The sequence below is a fragment of the Ambystoma mexicanum genome, chromosome 14 (genome assembly GCF_040938575.1).
Source record: "Ambystoma mexicanum isolate Mex_15411 chromosome 14, UKY_AmexF1_1, whole genome shotgun sequence".
Classification (NCBI taxonomy): Eukaryota; Metazoa; Chordata; class Amphibia; order Caudata; family Ambystomatidae; genus Ambystoma; species Ambystoma mexicanum.
The window spans coordinates 151,063,165-151,087,499 of NC_090940.1; the positions used below are offsets into that span (position 1 = coordinate 151,063,165).

General features: G+C 43.9%; 1 long non-coding RNA gene across 1 annotated transcript in view; it reads left to right on the forward strand.

Moving 5' to 3' along the window:
- The window catches only part of LOC138527261 (uncharacterized), a 262,910-nt gene extending 247,814 nt beyond the window's left edge, over positions 1–15,096 (forward strand). Inside the window, exon 5 of the long non-coding RNA XR_011283839.1 lies at positions 14,729–15,096. This is a non-coding gene — a long non-coding RNA (uncharacterized lncRNA). The remainder of the gene's footprint in view (positions 1–14,728) is intronic.
- Positions 15,097–24,335: the final 9,239 nt, after the last annotated feature.

Genomic DNA, 24,335 nt, shown 5'->3' on the forward strand with positions numbered 1-24,335 from the left:
TGCCCAAGTATCTACTGTCACATACAGTGTCGATCTTTGTCTTTTCAAGAAACCAAACTTGTTTCTTCTTGGTTTTTTTCACAGAACGTAGATTTTGAAGTGTTTGTATCTCACATTTTTGTTTGTTGATTTGTAAGCCATTGCGTCGGACATATACTTCTAGAGCGTCTAGTTTTCGTTGCAGACCAATAGCTGTCATGTCTAGAAGTATCAAGTCGTCCGCATATACAAGCAAATTTATGTGAGTGCCATTCATTTTTGGCGGAAACGAAGACACTTCACTAAGGGCTTTGCCAACGTCCGATAACAACAAATTGAAGATGATTGCTGCAAGCGGGCAGCCCTGCTTTACGCCTTTGAAAGTTTCTATGGGCTTTGAGAGAGTCCCCTGTCGGTCTAACCTAATCCTGATGTATGTGTTTGAGTGCAACTCTCTGATGGCTTCAGCCAGACTAGTTGGACACTTCCAGTCTCTTAGTTTTTTCCAGAGAATTCCTCGATCAACGCTATCAAAAGCGCAAGAGAAGTCTATAAGAGCTAGGTGTATTTTAGAGTTACTTCTTATGGCTTCTATCTTGAAAAGATTCAGGATTAGGATGTTGAGGCCACACCCTTTGCAAAACCAGCCTGTCTAGGATCACTTGCATTCGCCCACTTTAGCAACATCTTCTGCAGTAAGGTTGCATAGATTTTCCCTATCACATCCAACAGAGCAATTGGTCTGTAGTCACCAGGGTTTGCCCTGTTGCCCTTCTTGAAGATTGGCACTATAATAGCACTCTTCCAAGACATAGGTGTCATACGTTTGTCAGATATTCTTTGGAAGAGTGTCATACAAAAATCTGCCCACGCCTCTGGATTACGCTTGATGGTAAAATTAGTAAGCCCATCAGGTCCTAGGGCTCTGGATGCATTTGCTCTTTGAATTACGGCTAGAATGTCTTGACGGTCGAATTGTAGCTCCCATTTTGACAGTTCTGACCGATGGACATCTTCCGTGCATCCATCCGCACTAAACATTTCAGTATAAAAAGAAGACCACGTTGCTTCAGAAATTTGGTTTGCCTGTAGCGAATCTTGTGGGGCAAATTGGTTGTTAATGATCTTCCAAAAGGCCACTGAGTTTTTGTTTGACAGTTTTGACAGCATTTTTTCAGAGTCATTTTGTAACATTATCACTTTATAGGATTTACACCAGTTTCTGAATGCTTGTTTAATTATTCTTTTCTTCGAAATGAGCATGGATACCTCTTTATGCTCTGTCGACAACTTTCGGAGTTCTTGCCGCATCAATCTTTTGCGCTGTTGGAGTTGTAGGTCAAAACTGTGTTTGTGTACACATTTTGTGTTTTAGTCCATGTTTGTGCTCTGTGAAATCTGTTAGTAACTGACAGTATTCAATTTCGTTCGATGCTTTTTTTTAAGTTTGTCACGATTTTATTTACATCTGCATCAGCGAGTTCTAAACGAATTCTGCTGGAACGAACTGACACGTCATGTGTCCAAGCTGGACTATGTGTTGTGGCTAGCGCATTTATGCTTAGTTTCGCCATATCATGATCACTGTAAGTCATTGGTTTAATCTCAAAACGAGATACTCGTGTTACTACCGCCTCTGACACAAATATGTAATCCAACACGGAGTGTTGGTTCATTCTTCTCCATGTTGGATTGGCAGGGATGTCACCTGTCACATTGCCGTTCAACATTGACAAGCTTCTTGCTTTCATTTCTTGGCACCATTTCAGTGTCGCGTCTTCAGAGGCAGTAGATCCCACAGCCCTGCTACTCTTATTTCCATACTTCGTACAGTCAATGTTTAGATCTCCACAAATGATCAGATTGAGATGTTCTTCTTTTTCGAGTAATCCGTCTATTATTGTGGTTATTTGGTCGATGAAGAGGTTCGTTTCTATCGCAGAGTGGTTCCAGTAAACGTTGATGATGTCCAAGACTGCAAAGACTCCGTCCATGGCATTTTTGACACACACCCTTGCTGTTTGTATGAATGGAGTAATGTTGGTAAATGAAATGATTCTAAGGCCGGTGGATTTCCTTGCCGCAATCATTAGCCCAGCCATCGGTCTTCCTTTCAGTTGTCTTATGGCAGGATTGTGGGCAATTTCAAAATCCTGCAGGATGGGATTTCGAGTTAAACATGTTTCCTGTAGGACAACCAAGTCTAAGTCTTGTAACCAAGGTGTGTGGAAAAGATGATTTAAGCCTCCAATGTTCCACGAACCCAACTTGACCAGGGATCCTGTAATCGACTCCTCACATTATAAATTCGATTTACCATTTAGGGCAGCGGCGATCCAGTTCCAGTCGTTTGTCACAATTGATTTATCAGCGTCAACTCCCCCTAGACTCGGTGATTGTGGAAGTCCTTTGATAGTTATTTGTATGGGGTCGTCGTATTTGGAAGATGGATCTTCCTTCTCTAGTCCAGCGTAGTCTTCAGTTTGCACATGTTCGACGTTGGCCATTGGGTTATATTTTTCCTCAAAAGGCCTGTTACAGTTCTGCTTCGGGCCAAGATGTTGTGGATAGGACTTCACTTCCCGCATCTTTTCAGCTAACTTATAAATGTCGAACCCGAGAGATAACAAAGTCGGGTTAGCTTCCAACAGAGTTTCAAAGATTATTTTCGACTTTATATGTAGTATTACTTTGTCGTCTCTAATGTTATCAAAGAATTCCACAATTCTCAGATCGTCTGATACAATTGTTCGCAAGCTTGGAATTAGTTGAAACAGGTGCAGCACATTGTGGCGGTTTAATATCAAGTTGTCTGCATTCTCTATTCTCTCTAGAATCACCTTATTGTCATGATTCCAACCCCCGGGCATCCGGATCAAGCCCATCAGCCCCGGGAGCAGGCATCCAGACATTTACAAAAACCCCAGCAGCCCCAGCTAAGGGCTGTCTGGGTTCAGTCCTGGCGCCGTAGGCACCAGGCTCATAATAAAAATCAGTCCTGGCGCCATAGGCGCCAGGCTCATAGACATTACTTACCTCATGCAGACCATGCTGCAAATAAATCCAAGCCAACGTGAGGCCTGGATGGGACTATTTTACTACAGGGACTATTTCTTACTCGTGTGTGGTCCTGGGGAACTTCTTTCCTGGGACTACTTCGGAGGCTATTAAAACCACATGCTTCGTGTTATTCTGCATCCAGCAGCGTGACTCTAACCGTGCCTGCAGCCAGCATCCAGTCTTCTGCCACGCCCGCCTCGAATCCGGAGCTCCTAGAATAAAGAGGAAGAAAAGGACAAGGTTAGAAAACAAACTTATTTCAAATTCCTCACCTGATTCCGGATCCATTTCATCTCCCGACCCGGAAAGTACATCAGTCCTGCACGCGTCGCTTCGCCAGCTCCAGCACGGCGCCATACTCACCAGTTCTCACAGCATCTTTCGATCCGGCACTGTCTCCATCATTTCTTCGCCGTACTCCGGCACCTAGGGGCACAAGAATAACAAGGTGAGCCAAGGGAATCAACAAATACCTCTTACCACCATAGACTTACCTGATTTACCACCGGCAGTATTATTCTCCATATCTTCGTATGCCGCATCTGTAAAGAGGGAGAAAAACAACACGTTAACGCATGCAAAAGTTACCGGACAGCGTTGGGTAACACAGACTCTTACCTGAACGCCAGCAGCAGCTACGAGGCCTTCTTCTCACGAACTCAGTTGCAACTTAAGGAAGGAAGGGGACAAGAGTGAACATCGGGCATATTGAACTCTTTGAACTTGATACTTACCAATCCCGCCTGGGACTTCAGAGTCAATGCTTACTGGAACTCTCCCAACGCCTTCAAACCAGTGAAGTAACTGGTATCTACGCGCCCCTGCAAGACACGCAGGATGGAGAGCTCATCTTTTACAAACATAAGGTGAGGTTACTAAGGGGATATCGGAGGTGATTAGTGGGGGAGAGCGAGAACAGTTGGGAGGCCATCACTAAAACCCACAGGTGGCTAATCCCTGTCTCCACTTGTAGGAAAATACTTCTTCGGGTCCAGCAGACAAGACTAGGCGGGCCAGTCCAGACAGTCATCTCTGCACTACGCATCACGTTGATGGAGACTGCAGCTGTCCGGGTCCGTTCGACACCCCTGTGGGGTCCAGGCGAGCGTAACAGAACACAAAGCCTTTCTAAAAATACCCACTGGGTGTTATGGAAACCTCGGAAACCGACCAACTGGCCCAATTATTGGGGGAAGTTAGGGCGGAAGTACATGCCGCTCACCAAGAGACTAATGCCCTCAGGAGAGAACTGATTGTCTCAAAGGAGCGCACTGATGATCTGGCTAGGCAACTACTGCAAAACCAAGCTGGGCAAACGCCCCTACCTGGATATGGGGGAAACCCAACCCCCGTTTCATCAAGCAATCCTGTGCAAGTGGTTTTACCAGGAAATATTCTGTTAGCTCCACCCGAACGCTTTGCTGGGGACCCCAAAAGGTTTGCCGTGTTATGAACCAATGCTGCTTGCACTTTTTATGCAGACCGGGAGCCTTTCCAAATGAGCAAGCCAAAGTAGCCTTTGTATTGTCATATCTTAGTGGCAGCGCAGCGGATTGGTCAACCAGGATGATCCTTCTCCGGGATTTTCAGGGTTTTCAAAGGAGCATGGAAAAACTATTCGCCAGACACTCACAGGGTCAAGCCCTGGACAACAAACTTTTATCCTTACGACAGGGTAACCAGGATCTGCTAACCTATATTGGTACCTTCAATAGGTTGGTGGTGGAAACCGGGTGGCCGGAGGAAAAACGAATTACATTGTTTCATCGTGGACTTCGGGGAGAACTCAAAGACGTCTTGGCTCAAGTTGTGAACCCACCTCGGGATTGCACAGAATTTATAGACTTAGTGGTCCAGCTAGACCACCGACTTCAGAACCGAAAGACTGATCGAGCTAAGTTCGAGAATCGGGTATTGGTTAAACCCAACGTTGCCCCCAAAGGAACAGATGCATCTGAACCTATGCAGATCGGGGGGGTTAAAGGACCCTTAACTCAAAAGGAAAGAGAAAGAAGACGACAGATGCAGTTGTGTCTGTACTGTGGAACCTCAGGACATTTTCTATGGGATTGCCCTACAAAACCACCGAAGAAGGTGGTAGGAGTTGCTGATAAAAGCCACATAGAGCCTGATTTGGGGAACGACCATGCCCGACAAGCGTAGAGGTCCGCTTGCCGAGCTTAAAGAAGGACACTCAGACCTCGCATCTGATCATCCCAATGGTCCTACTTGATCCCAGGCAGCCATCACGTATGCACGCAGTAAGGGCATACATAGATAGCAGGGCCGTAGGAAACTATATGGACCACGAATTGGTGTCAAGGATGAATCTACCTCTTTGCAAAAAGACCACTTCGGATGTCATCACCACAGTTGATGGAACTGAGATTGCCTCGGGGCCTGTAACTCATTCCACTACAGAGATGACACTGTTGAGTCAAGATGGGCATCGAGAGACTATTGTGTTTGATCTAATCAAAGCCCCACAGTTCCAGATAATACTGGGGATGCCATGGTTGGAAACACATAATCCTTGTATAGAATGGCGAGAGAAGAGAATAACCTTCCCGGATTGTGCACAAACCTGTTACCCGGAGAAAACTGTGAACAAAGGCCTGGCTACAGTCGTTAACCCAATCGTGCAGTTACCTCAGGAAGACCAAGAATTTCAAGATGTTTTTCAAAAAGAACAGGCCAATACATTACCTCCTCACAGATCATACGATTGTCAAATCGACCTCCTACGCGGTGCACAACCCCCATGCAGTAGAATCTACGCCCTCACGGAACCTGAAAATCGTCACCTACGGCAATACTTGGACCAATACCTTGCTAATGGCTTTATTCGTCCTTCTAAGTCTCCTGTATCCTCAGCTTTATTCTTCGTGCCAAAAAAGGAAGGTGACCTTAGAACGTGCATAGATTACCGCACATTAAATCAGATTACGGTAAAAAAACGATACACATTGCCTCTGATCCCCGAATTACTAGACCAAGTAAAGGATGCTTTTATCTACACTAAGTTAGATCTCCGAGGGGCATATCATCTGGTACGTGTCAAGAAAGGCAACGAATGGAAGACTGCCTTTCGCACCAAGTACGGATTATTCGAATATCAGGTGATGCCCTTCGGGTTGTGCAATGCACCAGCAGCCTTCCAGTACTTTATGAACGATGTCCTTCGTGAACTCATTGACGTCTGTGTCGTCGTATACATATATGATATTCTAGTGTACTCCTCCTCAGAATCAAACCATGTTAAGCATGTGCGTGCAGTCCTTGAGAAACTACGCCAGCACAAGTTATATGCAAAATTGGAAAAATGTGTTTTTCATGCTACGGAAGTTGAATTTCTTGGATTTATCCGGACTCCAAAGGGAATCCGAATGGACTCTTGAAAGGTGGACGCAATTCTCAAGTGGCCATCACCCAGTTCAGTCAAAGGGGTACAAAGCATGCTCGGATTTGCTAATTTCTACCGCAGATTAATTCCGGACTTCTCCCATGTTGTACACCCCATCACAGCACTTTTGCGAAAAAACAAACGCTTCTTGTGGACCGAAGAGGCAGAAAAGGCCTTCCAAGAGCTGAAAGCGAAATTCACATCAGCACCTGTCTTAAAGCATCCACGCCCTGAGCTTCCATACATAGTAGAAACTGATGCATCCAGTTTAGCCGTGGGAGCTGTCCTGTCCCAGAAGGATCCTGAAACCGGTCAACTTCACCCAGTAGCGTTTTGGTCCAGAAAGTTCTCAGCACCTGAGTTAAACTATGCGATTACCGATAAAGAGCTATTAGCTATCAAATCTGGCTTTAAGGCTTGGCGGCACTACCTTCTTGGTGCCAGGCATACCATTACCGTAATCACTGATCACCGGAACTTGCAGTATTTAAAAACAGCCAAAGCCCAATCATCGCGACAACTTCGATGGGCATTGTTCTTTGCCGAATTCGATTTCGTGATCACTTATCGACCAGGCCGCAAAAATGGCAAAGCAGATGCCTTATCCCGAATAGGGATGGGAGAAGCATATGCAAACTCAGAACCGGTGCCAATAATTCCCGAGCAAAGAATTCTTGGCATAACTACTCTACAGACACTAGAAGATATTCATTCAAAAATCCAACAACTCTTCGATCCAGCAACCCTGCAGGACTGGGTAAAGAAAGGCCCGGACTACTCAGTCGTCAATGACCTACCTTACTATCAAGGACGACTATTTCTACCACACAAGGAAATACAAGAACTAGTCATCTCCAATTGCCATGACACCCTGATTGAAGGGCCCCCAGGTATCGCAAAAACTGAAGCGAAAATTAAGAGACAGTTCTGGTGGCCCAGTTGGAGAAAAGACGTAAAGTCATTTGTGATGTCTTGTGGCATTTGCACCCAAAACAAAAGCCAGAAGAAAAAACCTGCTGGCCTTTTACAACCTTTGGATATTCCACCTACACCATGGCACACTTTGTCTTTAGATTTTATTACAGATCTACCTCCATGTAATGGATTTAACACCATCCTAGTTATTGTGGATCTTTTTTCCAAGATGGCCCACTTTATTCCTTTAAAAGGATTACCTTCCGCTTCAATTTTGGCCAAGGAGTTCCTCGAAAACATAGTTCGAATACACGGATTGCCTTCCGTATTGGTCTCTGACCAAGGCAGTCAATTCATTTCACAATTTTGGAAGAAATGTTGTCAATTGGCTCAAATCGACGTGAGGTTATCAATCAGTCACCATCCCCAGACCGATGGTCAGACGGAGAGGACCAACCAGACCCTTGAACAGTACCTACGTTGCATGCTGCACCAGACCGAAAGCAATTGGAAGGATATTTTATGGATTTCCGAATATGCATACAATAACTCAGTACATTCTGGAACCGGACAAAGCCCCTTCATTACCATATACGGATATCACCCTCGAACCTCAGAACTCGATTCGCCTCAGCACTTAGAAATGCCTGCAGTTAGTCATTTACACTCTACAATTACACAAGCTTTTAAGGAGGCAACAGAACATTTGAAACAAGCGAAAGAGAAATATAAGAAAAATGCTGATCAACATAGAAGCAATGCTCTATGATATCAGATTGGGGATCAAGTTTGGCTGGCTACAAAACACATACTCTAAAAGGAACTCGGACTTTTAATCTTAGGTATTTGGGACCTTAGACTATTAAGGCCATTATCAACCCGGTGGCCGTCAAGTTGGAATTACCCTCTAATATGCGGATCCATCCTGTCTTTCATGTTTCACTTCTGAAACCAGTTCAACCCGGGACAAGACTTGCCAAACCACCTGACCCCATCCTAATAGATGGAGAACCTGAATTCGAGGTAAAGAATATCCTGGACTCTAAGTTGGTTAAATCAAGACTTTTTTATTTAATCGACTGGAAAGGTTACAGACCACAGGAAAGGTCATGGGAGCCTAGTGACCACGTTCATGCACCTCGGTTGGTGAAGAAATTCCATCGGAACTTCCCAGACAAACCAGGGCCAAGGGGAAGAACAACTTTAGGGGGGGCCTTGGGGGGGAGTGCTGTCATGATGCCTACCCCCGGGCATCCGGATCAAGCCCATCAGACCCGTGAGCAGGCATCCAGACATTTACAAAAACCCCAGCAGCCCCAGCTAGGGGCTGTCTGGGTTCAGTCCTGGCGCCCTAGGCACCAGGCTCATAATAAAAATCAGTCCTGGCGCCATAGGCGCCAGGCTCATAGACATTACTTACCTCATGCAGACCATGCTGCAAATAAATCCAAGCTAACGTGAGGCCTAGATGGGACTATTTTACTACAGGGACTATTTTTTACTCGGGTGTGGTCCTGGGGAACTTCTTTCCTGGGACTACTTCGGAGGCTATTAAAACCACGCCCGAACAGCAGCACATGCATCCCATTGCGAGCTACACACACTCCACAGCACTAAACTCTCAAGCACATCGTAGACTCTAACTTTCCACAATGTTTTCTCTGTGTTTCCATTGTTTGTGGTTTGTGTTCATTATTAGGTTTCACCCAGTGCAGAATTAAAAGATAAATGGATACATTCACTCTTCATCACCGTGGGGCGAGGGCAGGAGCCCCCCCAGCACCCCAGCCCAGCAGAGAAACCACGAGACCACGAGGAACACGGACAGGGCCTGCCTGACCCTGTCCCCACACGCCGCCTGACTCACGCATGCCGGGCGCAGCGCGAGCTGAAACCGAGGCTGAGCCTCGTTAAAATCAGCTGTAACCGCCGGCAGGCGGATCACGCCGGCGGCCAGCGCTAAGGCCACCCTAAGGCCTGTTGAGAGCCTGCTCACCCCCTCATTCACTCTTCATCACCGTGGGGCGAGGGCAGGAGCCCCCCCAGCACCCCAGCCCAGCAGAGAAACCACGAGACCACGAGGAACACGGACAGGGCCTGCCTGACCCTGTCCCCACACGCCGCCTGACTCACGCATGCCGGGCGCAGCGCGGGCTGAAACCGAGGCTGAGCCTCGTTAAAATCAGCTGTAACCGCCGGCAGGCGGATCACGCCGGCGGCCAGCGCTAAGGCCACCCTAAGGCCTGTTGAGAGCCTGCTCACCCCCTCATTCACTCTTCATCACCGTGGGGCGAGGGCAGGAGCCCCCCCAGCACCCCAGCCCAGCAGAGAAACCACGAGACCACGAGGAACACGGACAGGGCCTGCCTGACCCTGTCCCCACACGCCGCCTGACTCACGCATGCCGGGCGCAGCGCGGGCTGAAACCGAGGCTGAGCCTCGTTAAAATCAGCTGTAACCGCCGGCAGGCGGATCACGCCGGCGGCCACCCTAAGGCCTGTTGAGAGCCTGTTTGGAGCCAGGGGCCACAAACTCTGCCCGTGCTGCTCCAGGCGGAGTGCACCGTCGAGCCTAGAGCCAGGACCCCTGCCGTCCACCTACAGGGTAAGCATACTGCCCACCTCTTCCAATATCCACTCCCGACCATCGAGCTAGAGCCCTGACCTAGCACCTCCCTACATTGCTACGCCCAAGGTCCCACATGCACCGTTGTGCTCCTGAACTGCAACGAAACATTTAATGCACAATCCACTGTGTAGTGCCTTATGGTCGCCTAGAGACCACTGTAATATTGCGTAGTGCCTTATGGTCACCCAGAGACCATCGTAATTTTGTGTAGTGCCTTATGGTCGCCCAGAGACCATTGTATTACTGTGTAGTGCCTTATGGTCACCCAGAGACCATCGTAATTTTGTGTAGTGCCTTATGGTCGCCCAGAGACCATTGTATTACTGTGTAGTGCCTTATGGTCACCCAGAGACCATCGTAATTTTGTGTAGTGCCTTATGGTCGCCCAGAGACCACTGTAATACTGTGTAGTGCCTTATGGTCACCCAGAGACCATCGTAATTTTGTGTAGTGCCTTATGGTCGCCCAGAGACCATTGTATTACTGTGTAGTGCCTTATGGTCACCCAGCGACCACTGTGTTACTGTGTAGTGCCTTATGGTCGCCTAGAGACCACTGTAATACTGTGTAGTGCCTTATGGTCACCCAGAGACCATCGTAATTTTGTGTAGTGCCTTATGGTCACCCAGAGACCACTGTGATACTGTGTAGTGCCTTATGGTCGCCTAGAGACCACTGTAATACTGTGTAGTGCCTTATGGTCACCCAGAGACCATCGTAATTTTGTGTAGTGCCTTATGGTCGCCCAGAGACCATTGTATTACTGTGTAGTGCCTTATGGTCACCCAGAGACCATTGTATTACTGTGTAGTGCCTTATGGTCACCCAGCGACCACTGTGATACTGTGTAGTGCCTTATGGTCGCCTAGAGACCACTGTAATACTGTGTAGTGCCTTATGGTCACCCAGAGACCATCGTAATTTTGTGTAGTGCCTTATGGTCGCCCAGAGACCATCGTAATTTTGTGTAGTGCCTTATGGTCGCCCAGAGACCATTGTATTACTGTGTAGTGCCTTATGGTCACCCAGCGACCACTGTGATACTGTGTAGTGCCTTATGGTCGCCCAGAGACCATTGTGTTGTAAACCACCTACCCACCAAACCAAGTACTAGCTACGCACAATGTCCAGCCTACTAAGCTTCTACTGCATCATGGCTATTGCTACACTTCCTGCTACCAGCAAGCTGGGCAGCTACACAGAGACCCCACTACACTCACATGCACCTCTATTACATATATCACCAGATATTATGACTAACACGTATGCATATACTGACTCCAAACACCAAGCTCTGCCAGAACCTCTAGCTTACACTTCCAAGCCTAGCTCCACCCGCGATAGAAATAGCAAACTACGCGCTAGACTTAACAAACTCCATGATACACCCAGACGACGACTCCTTCTTACAAATTCTGATATGAAACACCAAATTGGCAATACAGGCTACGCCTCCAACCGCACCCGAGCTTCAACGCTCACCCAAATACCTGTGCCCAAGACTAAATCCAGTGCTAAAAACACTCCTAATCCTACACTTACCAAAGAGGAAACTAAGGACCATCCCTATAAAGGAGCACTTCTCAATGCCAGGTCACTAGTTGCACATGCCCTTGAGATAGCTGATCTAATCACTGAGAATAACCTGGACTTCATTGCTATAACTGAAACCTGGCTACACCAGGCAGCAGGCCCATCACTTATGTTAGCCATACCTGACGGCTACACTATATGCAGACAAGACCGAGAGGGCACCCGCGGAGGCGGAATTGCCATTATCTCTAAATCAAGCCTCTCACTAAGACTAGCCCCTGCACTAACGCTACAATCCTGTGAAGCCCTCACTGCTAAACTCCTTATAAATAATAATCAATCCCTAACTATTCACCTAATCTATAGACCTCCAGGCCCGCTTGGGACCTTCGAAGAGGATCTACACAAGTTACTAACCCTCAATGCTAAAACCACCTCTCAATTGCTGGTATTAGGGGATTTTAACTTAGGATTTAACGACAAAACAGATGTGCATGCCGCGACCATCGCCCAAGCTATTAATTCCCTAGGCTTCTCCCAAAAAGTCAACAACCCTACCCATACGAAAGGTAGAATATTAGACTGGATCGCTGACTCTAACTGTACTACAGTCATCTCCTCTATCTCGGCTTTATCATGGTCTGACCACTCATTAGTGTCCTTTGACCTCCTAACCTCCCAACCATCCGCTACAGTCGTCCCCATGGCACCTTCATGCCCCACAAGAAACAAAAAGATTATGACAATAGATAATGTCATACCTGCTATTCTTCCAACCTTAAACGCCTTGCCTGACAATCTAGACCCCGGCACTTTAGTTCACGAGTATAACAAAATTATGACTGATACCTTGGACAAAATTGCCCCACTTAAAATGCGCACAAGTAAACCCAAAGCCCATCTAAATAAATGGTTCACGCCCGAACTCAAGGCCTTACGCCTCACCAAGAGAAAATATGAATCCAACTGGAAAATATGTGCAACTGCTGAGAACAAGGCTAACCTAATATCTATCTCCCGTCAATACAAAAACGCAGTCTGTCTGGCTAAGAAAAACTCATACAACGATCGTATCGCCAATTCTAAATCAAGCATGAAGGAACTCTTCTCCATCCTAAAGGAACTTGAGTCACCTATTGCCATACCAGACACTTGCACTAAAGATCAGACCTGGTGTTCTGACATCCAATATGCTCTATCTAATAAAATCACTACCCTCCAAAACAAAATTCAACTGAAAAAAGACTCGCTTAAACTCCCTACACTGTCACCACCTAAGGCGATCCACATGCCTCAACATACCAAATTTTCCTTCACCAAAACTTCCACACTTGAGATTGAAAAAATTATCCTCACCCTCAAACCATCCAACTGCAAAGGTGACATCTGCCCAGCACAGCTAATAAAAGACGCTGCCAGAGACCTATCACCATTTATCTCCAAACTGGTCAATGCATCCTTCTCTACAGGCATCATCCCAGCTAATCTAAAACAATCCTGGGTGCTCCCGTTGCTTAAAAAGCAAACTCTAGATCCTCTTATCCCCACCAATTACCGCCCAATCACTACAGTTCCGTTTCTGCTAAAGATCCTGGACAAAGTGGCCTATATACAGATTCAAAACTACCTTGAACTGCACAAACTACTAGGAACTAGACAATCTGGCTTCCGCCCACTACACGGAACGGAAACAGCCCTGATTGACTTAAAGGCCCAAATAGACGAACTGAGAGATCAGGGCAAGACAGCCCTCCTCCTCCTACTACATCTCTCAGCTGCGTTTGATCTTGTGGACCACAAAGTCCTCTGCAAACACCTGGACGTTGCCGCTCACTTCTCCACCCAAGCCATCAGTTGGATAGAATCCTTTCTAAGTGAGAGAACTATGAGAGTCTTTTCCCCTTCGGCAGCAGCTGACCCTATACCTATTACTTGTGGAGTCCCTCAGGGATCCTGCGTCTCTCCGACCCTCTACAATATATTCACCAAACCTCTGTTCGACGATCTGGACAATCTCGGTATCACCTACACTAACTATGCAGATGATACACAGATTCTCTTCCCACTTTCTGGGGATCACAGCAGGGATGGGGAGTTGGTGAATAGAGTGTATCTCATCATTCAGGCATGGATGGCCACTCACGGTCTTTGCCTGAATGATGATAAGACAGAGTTGATCATTCTGGGCACACAAGCTAATATTAACAAATTGGGCCTGGATTACTCAGCCTTCAGCATAGACGGAAATGCCATTAAAGTCTCGAGGGAAGTAAAAACACTTGGTTTCTATCTCGACTCTACCCTGTCCTTCACTAAACAGGTAAACTCCCTAGCCTCCACTACTGCCTACACTTGTAAATTGATCAGAGCAGGCAAGCCCTTCCTGTCCAATACTAGCTGCCTAATCCTGGCTAGAGCCTTAATTCTTTCCCGACTAGACTACTGTAATGCCCTATACAGTAGCGCCAATAAAGCCACTACCCTAAGACTTCAAATTCTACAAAATAATGCTCTCAGAGCTGCATTAGGAATAAAAAAGAGGGAGCATATCTCCTCGACTAGGCGGCAACATAAATGGCTCTCTACGGAGAATAAAATCCAGCTAAAAATGATCTCATTAACCCATAAGGCCTTAAATAATGCAGCTCCCAGCTACTTAATGGACAAAATAAAAAGAAAAACTTCTAATAGACCCATGAGAATCGCCAATTCCAATTGTTTGGCAGTACCTAGATTCAGACTCGCCAAAATTGGTGGCGCCTGCTTCCCTGTGAAAGCTGCTAACCTGTGGAACGCCCTGCCACCTAACCTAAGAGCTGACCAACCCTTCCCCCATTTCAGAAGGAACCTTATCAAACACATTATCGCCAACAACGACTTAACACCCGAACACTCACAAGTGTAGTCCGACCCAATGCACCCTGACGTGACATCAACCTTTATGCTTATTACCGCAAATCCTGTATGTTGCTAACTGTACATTCATGTAAATACGGCAAATCTTTATCTGTACATTCTTGTAATTTGTGCAATATGGTGTAATACTGTAAATTCATTTATATAACATTGTAACATTGTAAGCTTCGCATATACTTGTTGCTGCGCCCGGTAACCTAAGGGTCTGGTGCGCAATATAAATAAATAAACAAACAAACAAACAAACATTTGAATAAAGAATGGCTACTGATATATATTATGTTTTCTACACAGCTACATCCTTCCTTTTTGCGACTGATCGATTCCAGATACCGAGCGATGGCTTCTTCAACAGGCAGTGGCAGATAAACCTAAATGGCTGGATCGCAATTACTGTTTTGTGGGACGATCACCCAGGACCGATATGCCCTTTGGCGTTACCAGCAACTAGGAGCAACCTGACATTGTTTACGGTGGTCTAGCAAGAAGCTGATGCCGAAAACTTGCGATTAAAGGTGCGTCCAATGCGCTTCTTCTACCGAAAGGAACACTGTGTGCCTCATGATGAAGATTTGATGTTCGAACACAACGAAATTAAAAATGTGGTTGAAAATGGAATTGGCGGATGTTCTCAGAGCGTTTGTGAAATAAAAGCATATTATAAATTGCACAGTATTGGTGTTTCCTTTTTAATAATTGTGTTTTCTATTCCGATTTGGGATGCGCTGTGCTGTGAGAGGATGTGTGTGTTGATATTCCGGGTTCTGCGTCAACTTACGTTAAGACGTAGGTGATGACTGGGCACGTTTGGCTACGCTGCACACTAAAATCATGAAAATAGGTGGAAAATATTGCTAGGAATAGAGATGTCAGCCTCAGGGGCGGGGGATACGATTTAGTGCCGCGAGGGTTGTACACCTTAGGGCGATGTAGCAACGGATAAGATTAGCACAAGATGGCCGTGCCCCACTGCCTGATTTTGCATGTGTAAAAGTGAGGAAAACTAAGGTAAGGTGCATAGGAAATGTTTTTACGATTGATCACAGTTTGCTTAAAACCACATGTCCGAAAACTTAAGACAATAATATTTTTGAACGCACTATTCCTTTAAATTCTGGCTGTTCACCCCATAACTAGAAAGAATGCCCATAAGGCCATACAAAGCGGCACTAGGCTAAGAGGGGAACCTAGCCCTCATTTCCCTAAGCCTTCGACCCTTAATAGAAGTAAGGATATATGGATCTGCAACATATCCACTTATCAATTGAAAGATTGACCACCAGAGTCATACCAAAGACATCGATAGATCGAACAGGAAGGAAGGCAAGGTATATCCAACAATAAGACCTTGGCCCATATTGCAATCACAGGCAGCAATGGATCACCAACCGTAAATAGATAGGAAGGAGCGGGGAACGATAATATAACACCACTACCTAGGTAGGGATAATGCTCTCCCACCCGGGTGTACTAAGCTTAATAACTTAGCTGAGGACCAGCCTCGCCAGTGCCCTAGAAACTAGACAATCAGGAAAGAGAGGAGAAAGAATATACCTACTTAATTGACCACTGACAGTAAATAGATAGGAAGGAGCGGGGAATGATAATATAACGCCACTATCGAATTGGCGGATAATGCTTGCCCGAACAGGTGTACTAAACTCAATAACTTGGCTAAGAACCAGCCATGCCATCGTCCTAGAAACTAGACAGTCAGGAAGAAAGAGAAAGAATATACCTACCCAAATGATACCCGATACATAAAACAAAACTACAAGGATTAAGATACATATAACCCACTAAACAAAACCTCAAATTTCTGCATACTTGACTCACACAAAAATCCACACAACCACTTCTCTCACAGCAAACCGCATGCACTTCACCACACCGGACAGGATGTGAGGGAGGGTCCCAAACTCCCCTGTCCTTTGTCTTTAGGATTGCCTGAATGCAACCAGTCCTGATTGGCTGGCTGGCAGTCCTTTCAGGACAGCCACCCTGCTGTGTGATTGACAGCCTAGGCTGCGCATGAATGGGAGAAACCTGCTTAAAAGGCAAGGGTTTTGGGACTAGAGGCAGAGTCGACCACTGGGAAAAACACCCGACGAAGAAACCATTAATTTAGCTTGCTGCATCCTCCTGGACCTTTGAATTGCCCAGTGAAGCCCTGCTGCTGTGCTGAAACTCCTTTTTCAATTCAACAGAGAAGCTCCGGAATGGACGACTCCCCTCCCCCCCCCTTGGGTTAGTGGGATCAACTAGCCCAAAGACGAACCCCATTGGACCATCTTCCCTGTCTGGCTGTACTTTTTCATTGCTGCAAGAACCGGGGGCCAGGGGTCGAGTAATCCATAGTCGATTGAAACGTCTGAAATCCGGCTAGAAGCTCCAGGTGTCTCTTAAGGACCCTCCAGAAGCAGGACGAGCAGAACTCTAGTCCTCTCACCAGAGTGCAGGACCCAAGGAGTGAAGGACGCCCAACCGGTATCCGAGACCTGCAACTGTGCTGTTTATTAAGCACTGAAACAGCAAAGTATTGCTGAACTGAAAAGAGCCTGTAGCTGCCAACGACCTCCCAAGTACCGCTCAAGGAGCCCTACAGATGTCCTCCTCTTGTCCCTACAACTGAGGCTCGGGGACACTGGTTCTGCATCGCTGTAGCAGTACAGAAGCCAGCTGGACCACTCTTCTTCAAACCACAGGTACTGTTTAGACTTGGGGTACTTACCTAACTGTCTTGTAGCCATGCTTTTCTCAGTTGGGAATTGCAGTGACTTTCTTTTAGAGTTGATTCCAACTCTGTTTTCACAAGCTCTTAAGCCATTGACTTGGCTGTCCTGGCTCCCTGCAGACTCGTCTAGACTATTGACTTTGATATTGTTTGTCCCTCATAGGTGGCAACTTGTTTTAGACTGTTACTGCTGGGATAGGTTTGTCTAGATTTTATTGGAAGAGTTAGTTGTCCTCACATATTCTTAGCCCCTGTTTAACCTTTTCCTTCCTTAATCCTTTACTTTCCGCAACCTCAGAATCTGCAAAGTATAACTAGTGTGATATATACATGCCATTACTGTCCTTGTGATTGAAGTCACCCCAGCGAGTAGGAATTGTGTAAGAAGCATATCCCCTAACTTGCTCTGATTCTGAAAAGTAATTTTAAAGTATATTTACATTGTTACATGAATTGCCTTTGTAAAAAATGCTTATTTAAAAATTGATGTTAAATAAATAACTATTTATAACTGAAACCTTGAGTGTAAGTGTTACTTGGCTATTTGTATTTGCGGATTTCATTTGTACAGCTCCACAACTCACATTTATCCCCCTTGAGATAGGCCTGGCTGCTCAGTCACACTACCAACCTGTGTAGTACAGACCTATACCAAAAGGTGGGTTACCTAATACCAAGCAGATAAGTGTTGTGTAGTCTCATACAGTGGGACTACACAAATTCTTACCTAACAAGTCGGCATGGAAATGTATTGATTGTGAGGGTGCTGGGTTCCTGCTTTTAATTGGGATGGCAAAGGATTCTCACCTAGGGGCTGCATGCTATGTTTAGGCCTCTTTCTTCCACTTTGGCTCAACATACAAAGGCTCAAGCTTTACCCATGCCACATTGATTAGGGATTGTGAGGGTGCTGGGTCTGTGTTTTTGACTGGGATGGCAAAGGATTCTCACCCAGGGGGTGCATGCTGTGTTTAGGCCTATGGCTTCCACTTTGGCCCAACATAGTCTCAAGCTTATTCGGCATAAGTGCAACTAAGCAAAAGCGGAATGAAGATCTGTATTGGTCCGCATATCATCCTACAAACTCTGATGTTCAAGTAATCAGTAAGTCAAAAGCATCAATAACAAACATGTTTCAAGGCAATGCTCTTGAAGCAATCAACAGGTTATCCCAGAATCCTCCCCAAATCATCAGGGGCAAAGGTGCAATCTTTTGAAGTCCTCAGCAAGTCATCTTAAAAGCATCAGGAACAAAGAGTTTTCTAAAATAGGGATGATGTTTGCATATTAAGTCATCCTTAGTTCATCCCCAAATTATCACCCACCATTCTGAGATATTTGCTGATTACTTTAACAACGTGATGACGTCTGATGATGTGCAAATGACTTCTAGTGTAGTTCGATGATCATCAGATGACCCCAGGATGGTCTCTAAAGTCATCCTTTTAGACCAGGGAAACCATCACTTTTGCAAAATAGAGGTCCAAGCTACTGACGAACTCTGTTTTTGCTGACCGCTTTTCTACCTGTCGGTCACCTTACATTATATCCAGTGATTATCGCCTTTTTACTGCTAGGTGTAGCTAAAGCCAGGGTCCGAACCTTTAAAATTACCAAGGAGGTGGGCTTATTGTGCAATCTTTGGCCCAGTACTGTAATAAAGTAGAGGTCAGCCCTGTGAAGTGGTGGTACACTATCTAGGCCTTTTTTTTATTGAAACCGCTTTCCACCAAAACAAAAAAAGTGATTGAAAGTTTTGAATTAACTGCGTAGACCCTGACATTTCTCTGGCAACTTATCATATTATATTATTGTAGCATGTCAACATTTTGGGACAGAAGACTACTAATAAGAAATATTTGCATACAATGGTATGGAAAGCTGCTCAGAATGATGGCAGTTATGATTGATTCAAAGTCTTCCATAAATTATATTTCTTTCAGGTTATTCCTGCTTAGACACTGGCTCCTTGCTTGCTATGCCTAGGGAATCAAGCTAATCCTTGCCTCCCTTATATAAATATATCTGGTGATTGATAGAAATCTATTTGTCTCATTGATTTAACAACAACCTTTATGTGGTTAAGGTGTATTTAGAACAGATAGAACACATATGGCTGTTCACATAAGCCTTACATTGTTTTTCATAACAAATGTTGATATCTATTACGCTTCGAATTTACACATGTACATCACTTAATTTCTCGTATGAGCATGCATGTGTTTCGAGCTTAGCTCTTCGTTTGGGATCTCTTACATAACACACACATTAGTAGTGGGTTAATCGCAATACTCGTCGCTTTTGTATTGTTCAGAAGAAGTAAAAATGATGGAATGGAAGGCTGTCTGGAACAGCGGTAGAGATTATGATTAGTTCATAGCCATGCATCCATCTTTTTATTTTACTCAGCTGTCACCTACAGAACTAATTTCATATGTACCAACCTTTATCTGTTTCACACAGATTTAATTAAACCTATAAAATAGATAATTTGAATATAATTCATTAGGTTACTTAGTGGGTTAAAACAGAAAAAGAATCCCAGAAAAACGAGCCCTAATTACAGCGAATAAACAGAAAAAATGATGCAAGTTGCACTAAATTTAAATATCAATATTTTAGCTAGTCAATTAAAATAGGACGTCATCCAATGAAATTAATCACAATAAATTATTGGGGGCTTTTCATATTTTTAAAGAAATTGCTCATAAAACTTAGTTTCATGAAAATCCCGAAATAACCTCTGCAAGACTATATTTAAGTCTGACCAGAAAAGTATTACAATGTTGGGAGATGTTGATACTATGGTTTTGTGCTTTCAACAAGTATTGGATAACTCTGAAGTTCTTTTTATCAATCAATATAAATGATTATATCTTTTATATAATATTCCACAACTTCAGGCTATTCCCGAAAGAGATTCATTTGGTGTCCTTTACTTGCGAGGTCAACCGTTGGGTTTCGAATAAAACCTTTGCGGACATTAAAGCTTTGGCTACACCAAATTTAATTCTGCAATTTGGAGATAAATGACGTTCTGTGGGTGCTGATGTGTTTTTTTTTTTTTAAATCACAAATAGCTCCCCTAAAGAGATTAAATTAGGGGTCACCATAAAAGAACGGAAAAATGATATGGAGCTACAATATAAGAAATGGCTAAGTTAAATCATGTTCCATCATACTCTCATGATTTCAATTCTATGTCCCTTTACCAACGTTTTTTCAAAGTAATTTATAAGGCCAAAATGACTTTGAAAAAAAACTCATAGAATTTGTATTTTTTATTTTTGAGGGGTTACCCCTCTCCAAGCCACTCCTTTCCCAAAATTGTAACTCCTACCCCAACCCTTTTAACCCTTACCCCACCGTTATATTTCTGAGTTTTTGCGTAGTAATTTCGGCATTTAAAATTACTTTGAAAACAATTTGTCTTAAACAATGGGATGGGCATGATTTCTATCAAACAAGGAAAAAGATAAATTCTTTGTTGAGAAAAAAAGGTGGTGCTAAAATCAGATCACTGGCCCTGCCTGTCAGCAACACTCCAAACAGCCTCTATTCAATGTTCCCAACAAATATGATGAATATACTGACAGCTTTTGTATAGCATCATGCAATATTAACGTTCTGTATTTGTTCAATCCATATTTTAGTTGTTTACAAGAGGCTGGCAGATTGAAGAAAGACAAATACAGTATTTGTATTGCCACCTTAAATCGGCAATGAAACCATCACATGGGTGGCCTAGTGGAGGCTTGATGAGATTTTATTTTGCTTGCACTTTCAGCTGCAAGAGCCTTTTCATTAGAGCATATAAAAATAAAAAAACATAAATAACATATTTATACGACTATATCCAAGATGCACGAAAATGCCTATAGAGCCAAAGAGAGCAATATACTATAATGTAAAACAGGATACATTTTAAAAACCTGTCCTCATCCCCTGTACTCTAATTGAGAAAAAAAAAATGAAATCAAAACAACAATGAAGGAGGGGCAAAATGTAATTATAGCTGGCCTTGCCTCCTCTTCAAGCACTAATACAGTAAATCCTAGACCGTTATGCCGATTTGAGCCTGAAAATGTAGCTCTGGCATTAAATCAGCTCTAAGGCTGACCAACACTCAGCGAAGGCGAGTATCCTAAGCTTCCATGCTGCTGTTAGAAAGGAAGCCACTATTCAGTAACAACAGTGTTGATATTTCCCAACAAAAATGTCATTGGCATTAAAAAGCCCTTCTGCTATTAACCTATGATCTATTCTCGCATTTTGTAGATGCGTGTACAGCGGACACATTAACATCAAATGTTGCACACATTTCATGTAATCAAAAGAATATCTACATACATTGTCATCACACAAGTACCATTTCTTTCTGTTGCTGCCCAGTGGGATTCTGTCATATCTTGCCAAAGCAAACCAACACCTTTCTTGTAGTCTTCATAATAGTTTCAAATACGGCAGCTTAACGGCGTCATTTGTGTATATATGCTGTCATGGAACGCTGTTATATTTTCTCAGGCTGATGACTCGTTTCACTTTGGGCATCGCTGCTTGTTAAGCCCGTAGGAGATGACTGCAGATATTACGTGTGCCTGTACAATGCCCAGGTGTCCTCACTATATCAAGGAGGCCCAGAATTTGAAGATCAACTTTCAAAGCTTTTCTCTTAAATCTTGACAAGGTTTTTTTTTTAATCTCTTTATTAGACATTTCTGCATGACATTCTCATGTTTAGCATAAGCTTCTCAAATGCATTTTGATTAGTCGTATGTGCTTTCTCTTGAAAATTCAAGGAGCTTTGTCTAACATTAGTGGTTCATTTTATACATCTTCATTCTTTAGCAAATCACATTGGTTCATACCTTTCAACTAAAGATATATAATGTTATCAGCCCTGCATTACTAACCATAACCAAATAACTAAACAGCATGACTAACAAATACTTGTGTGGAAAAGGAGCACAGACAACCTATGCAGATATTAACAAACATTAATCACATCACCACTTGCATCAAAATACTATAGAAAATACAAATATAGGTTGAAAGTGCTAATGTACCCAAGATCGTAATAGGCAGAACATACATGCACTTGCTGTGGGTATGTGGTTGGTGATAGTGATAAATCATTGAGTATTAATCCACAGGCTTCAACCACCTACTCAGCTACATCTTGTGCATGATCGAACGTGGCCCACCCCTGCATCTCCTTAAACCAATCATTTTTTTATTTTTTATTAATGCTTTTAGTTTATATTCAACCAAGAACAAACTTGTGCATTCAAATTCACAAAGTAAAAATCACAGAAATGTGATTTTTACTTTGTGAATGTAAATGCAAAAGTGTGTTCTTGATTGAATATAAACTAAAAGCATTCATAAAAAAAAAAAATATATAGTTTAGCCAAGACAGAGCCTAATTGTATAAACTTGCTTGTTCATTTATTGCGTAGAGATTTGAATATTAGGACTACCAGACATGTGTCGAGGCCTTTTCATTCTGTTTTACCTGTGTTATCACTACCACCCGAAATGTGCCGATTTCTGAGTATAATCCAATTAGATGAAGAAAGGAAGCGTCTATTTTACCACACATTGTACTTTTTGTCAGAATGGTGGAATTAATTTTATTATTGGTACATGCTGTGATGTATGACCTGTGTAGCACAATGTGTTGTATTTGCTTGAATCACACATTAAGTGATACTTTTTAAATTTGTGTACAGATCGTCCGTCCCCCCACTCGTTGTTAGGGAATTCCGCTCAATGTCTATTCCCCACTTCTTGCACTTCAATTTTGGACGTTGCTTATCTGCACAGATTGTTTGATATTAGCGTGATATCAACTGTGGTCCCTTAATAATGCCCAACATTGTAGAATACATTCCTTAGATTTCTGAGGGCACCCTGCCCAGCTACCCAGACCTGCCATTGAATGTTAGGCAGACTCTAAAATCTCACCCATATGTACCCTGTATTGCTCAGCCATTTTGTCAGATGTATAAAATCTGTGCAGGCCATATAAATCAGCGGGTAAAACACAACCCCCTTGCACATAGGGCTTGAGGTCCACTTCACTTGCTGCCTAGGAAAGCAAGGAATTGTCCAAACTGAGATAGTTTTGGCATGTGGCAATTTAACCTTCTTTGCGCAGTGTACCTTTGCCCACACTGCCATTAAATATGGAGGGGTTCTTGGTTACACACATTTCCTGACAATAAATCGGTCACGTCCAAGGGGCCAATGTGCTTCCCTTACAGTATCTTCTTTTGGGTCGATCCTGATCGAACCATTGGGCAATAAACAGGAATTGTGAAGCCAAAAATATGTTTTAAAATCAGGGACTCCCATACCGCCATCCTAAAACATGTGGTCCGGTGTGTGCTGTCTATTGTGACCCCATAGTAACTAAATAAGCATCTTTTCTTTATCCTTAAATGTAGGTGAACGTATCCAAACCGATGTGCCTGCAAACACGTACCTTAGTGTTAGTAATATAACCATTTTGGTTATTGCTAATCAGCCAAGCATTGATAATGGTATCAGCTGACCCTTCAGTTGCCTTGACAACTCATTGTATCGTATGCTAATAGGTGTTTTCTACATTGATATATACATATCCCTAAAGAAGTTAACATTTTATGTGCCCCTTATAGGGAATACTCCTCCCAATCTGTCTGTGTCAAAATCTGTGATTAATAGAAACCAGGAGGATTTCCCCCATTTATCTATAGCTTAGAGAAGATACTGAAGTTCCCAACTACTTCCAGCTTCACTGGGACACTTCATCTTGGGTCTCTGAGAAAAAGAAGTAAATCGTCCACATATAGAGGAACTACATACTTTCTTCCGGAAACTCCAATCTCCATTTCTTCCACCCCTGATCTCAGAACATCAGTTAATAACAAAAGGGAAGAGCAGTGGAGACGGGGGGCATCCCTATCTCTTACTAGTCTTGCAAAAACATTGAACGACCTCTCACCCTACGTCATAGCTGCTATAACTCGAAACAGAAAACTCCAGCCCACAGAATCAAATACTTGATCTGCACCAAGGGAGGTGATAATTAACTCTTCTGTGCATTCTTTCAATGATCCACTTGTCTCAGATTCATCATTGTATCCTATCTAGGCCTCAGCGATTAACCCTGTCATACGTAGT